Source organism: Bacillus rossius, unplaced genomic scaffold, assembly GCF_032445375.1.
Source record: "Bacillus rossius redtenbacheri isolate Brsri unplaced genomic scaffold, Brsri_v3 Brsri_v3_scf399, whole genome shotgun sequence".
NCBI classification, from domain to species: domain Eukaryota; kingdom Metazoa; phylum Arthropoda; class Insecta; order Phasmatodea; family Bacillidae; genus Bacillus; species Bacillus rossius.
In genome coordinates, this window is record NW_026962589.1 from 20,001 (window position 1) to 22,648 (window position 2,648).

The window sequence follows — 2,648 nt, forward strand, 5'->3', positions numbered from 1 at the left end:
TTGTGCCACCGATGATGCGAAGGCACAAGAAAAGATCCACATTGGACCACCAGGCCACACCCTTGTTCCTCGGTCCCTGGCAACCTAGCAGGGTCGCCTCCACTGCCTTAGAAATCCGCCTCGATTCCAATGTAAGGATTTCCAGGCAATGGAGAGTCGGGACCTATCGGGTCATAGGGCGCAAGGCCAGAGGCCACCTTCCGTTCAAATGTGATCCAGCCTCATTTTCTCCATGGCCGTTAATGATCCTTCCGCAGGTTCACCTACGGAAACCTTGTTACGACTTTTACTTCCTCTAAATGATCAAGTTTGGTCATCTTTCCAGCAACATCAGCGGCTCGCGAAGAGCCGTCGCGCACCGGTCTGAAGACCTCACTAAATCATTCAATCGGTAGTAGCGACGGGCGGTGTGTACAAAGGGCAGGGACGTAATCAACGCGAGCTTATGACTCGCGCTTACTGGGAATTCCTCGTTCATGGGGTACAATTGCAAGCCCCAATCCCTAGCACGAAGGAGGTTCAACGGGTTACCCGGCCCTTTCGGGCTAGGAGGACACGCTGATTCCTTCAGTGTAGCGCGCGTCGCGGCCCAGAACATCTAAGGGCATCACAGACCTGTTATTGCTCAATCTCGTGCGGCTAGAAGCCGCCTGTCCCTCTAAGAAGATCATTTGTCGCCGGTAGCACGAAGGGATACCGGAAGCGACTAGTTAGCAGGCCAGAGTCTCGTTCGTTATCGGAATTAACCAGACAAATCGCTCCACCAACTAAGAACGGCCATGCACCACCACCCACCGAATCAAGAAAGAGCTCTCAATCTGTCAATCCTTCCGGTGTCCGGGCCTGGTGAGGTTTCCCGTGTTGAGTCAAATTAAGCCGCAGGCTCCACTCCTGGTGGTGCCCTTCCGTCAATTCCTTTAAGTTTCAGCTTTGCAACCATACTTCCCCCGGAACCCAAAAGCTTTGGTTTCCCGGAAGCTGCCCGCCGAGTCATCGGAGGAACTTCGGCGGATCGCTAGCTGGCATCGTTTATGGTTAGAACTAGGGCGGTATCTGATCGCCTTCGAACCTCTAACTTTCGTTCTTGATTAATGAAAACACACATGGCAAATGCTTTCGCTTAGGTTCGTCTTGCGACGATCCAAGAATTTCACCTCTAACGTCGCAATACGAATGCCCCCGTTTGTCCCTGTTAATCATTACCTCGGGTTCCGAAAACCAACAAAATAGAACCGAGGTCCTATTCCATTATTCCATGCACACAATATTCAGGCGAAACACTGCCTGCTTTGAGCACTCTAATTTGTTCAAAGTAAACGTGCCGGCCCACCTCGACACTCGGTGAAGAGCACCGCGGTAGGATTGCATCGGACCGCCGACGCGCGGGGCCCAAGCATGCACCCCGGGACGAAACACCCGCATCCAACCCGGCCTCCGCGAAGAGGTTACGAGAGGAGGGGCGAACGCCCGAGGGAAGGGGCTTGCCGCGGCCGACCGCATCCACCGGCAGGACGTCCGCACGGGCATGCCAGTTAGACACCGACGAACGGTGAACCGACAGCGTGGGACACAAGTCCAACTACGAGCTTTTTAACCGCAACAACTTTAATATACGCTATTGGAGCTGGAATTACCGCGGCTGCTGGCACCAGACTTGCCCTCCAATGGATACTCGTTAAAGGGTTTAAAGTGTTCTCATTCCGATTACGGGGCCTCGGATGAGTCCCGTATCGTTATTTTTCGTCACTACCTCCCCGTGCCGGGAGTGGGTAATTTGCGCGCCTGCTGCCTTCCTTGGATGTGGTAGCCGTTTCTCAGGCTCCCTCTCCGGAATCGAACCCTGATTCCCCGTTACCCGTTACAACCATGGTAGGCGCAGAACCTACCATCGACAGTTGATAAGGCAGACATTTGAAAGATGCGTCGCCGGTACGGAGACCGTGCGATCAGCACAAAGTTATCCAGAGTCACCAAAGCAAACGGACGCAGACGAGCCACGCCGATTGGTTTTGATCTAATAAAAGCATCCCTCCCATTTCTGGTCGGGACTCAGTTCAGCATGTATTAGCTCTAGAATTACCACAGTTATCCAAGTCATGTGGTACGATCTAAGGAACCATAACTGATTTAATGAGCCATTCGCGGTTTCACCTTATTTTGGCTTGCACTTAGACATGCATGGCTTAATCTTTGAGACAAGCATATGACTACTGGCAGGATCAACCAGGGAGCTGCTAGCAGCTTTTTTTTTCGTTCGGAGGAACCTCCCGGGTCCGCAGAGCACCGGGTCCGAATCTTATGATGTACATTTTTTTTTCCTTCTGTATCAACAAGTACGGGGGCGACTTCCCAATATCGACACCCGCTTTGCAATTGCAAAGTCTTTCCTTCCATCTCTAATTAATTTTCCTAGGGAGTAGGCGAGGCCAAACTTCCAAGGCTTTCACTGGCGAATATATCGCGCTCTTAGAAACTCGCATGGTACTTGGCGAGTGGATTTCAAATTATATGATCGGTGCCCACATTCGGGCGCGGCCCACTGCGGGAGCAGACCGTTGGCCCGTGGGCTCGCTGTGAACTAATTTGCCCACTGGTCCGAAAAGTATTCATTTCTAAACACCTTTGGCCAGGGCTGAAGACCGCGACTA

General features: G+C 52.4%; 1 non-coding gene across 1 annotated transcript; it reads right to left on the bottom strand.

Moving 5' to 3' along the window:
• Window positions 1–240: 240 nt before the first annotated feature.
• Window positions 241–2,230, bottom strand: LOC134544444 (small subunit ribosomal RNA). Its single transcript, XR_010077767.1, has one exon. It is a non-coding gene; the product is annotated as a small subunit ribosomal RNA (ribosomal RNA).
• Window positions 2,231–2,648: the final 418 nt, after the last annotated feature.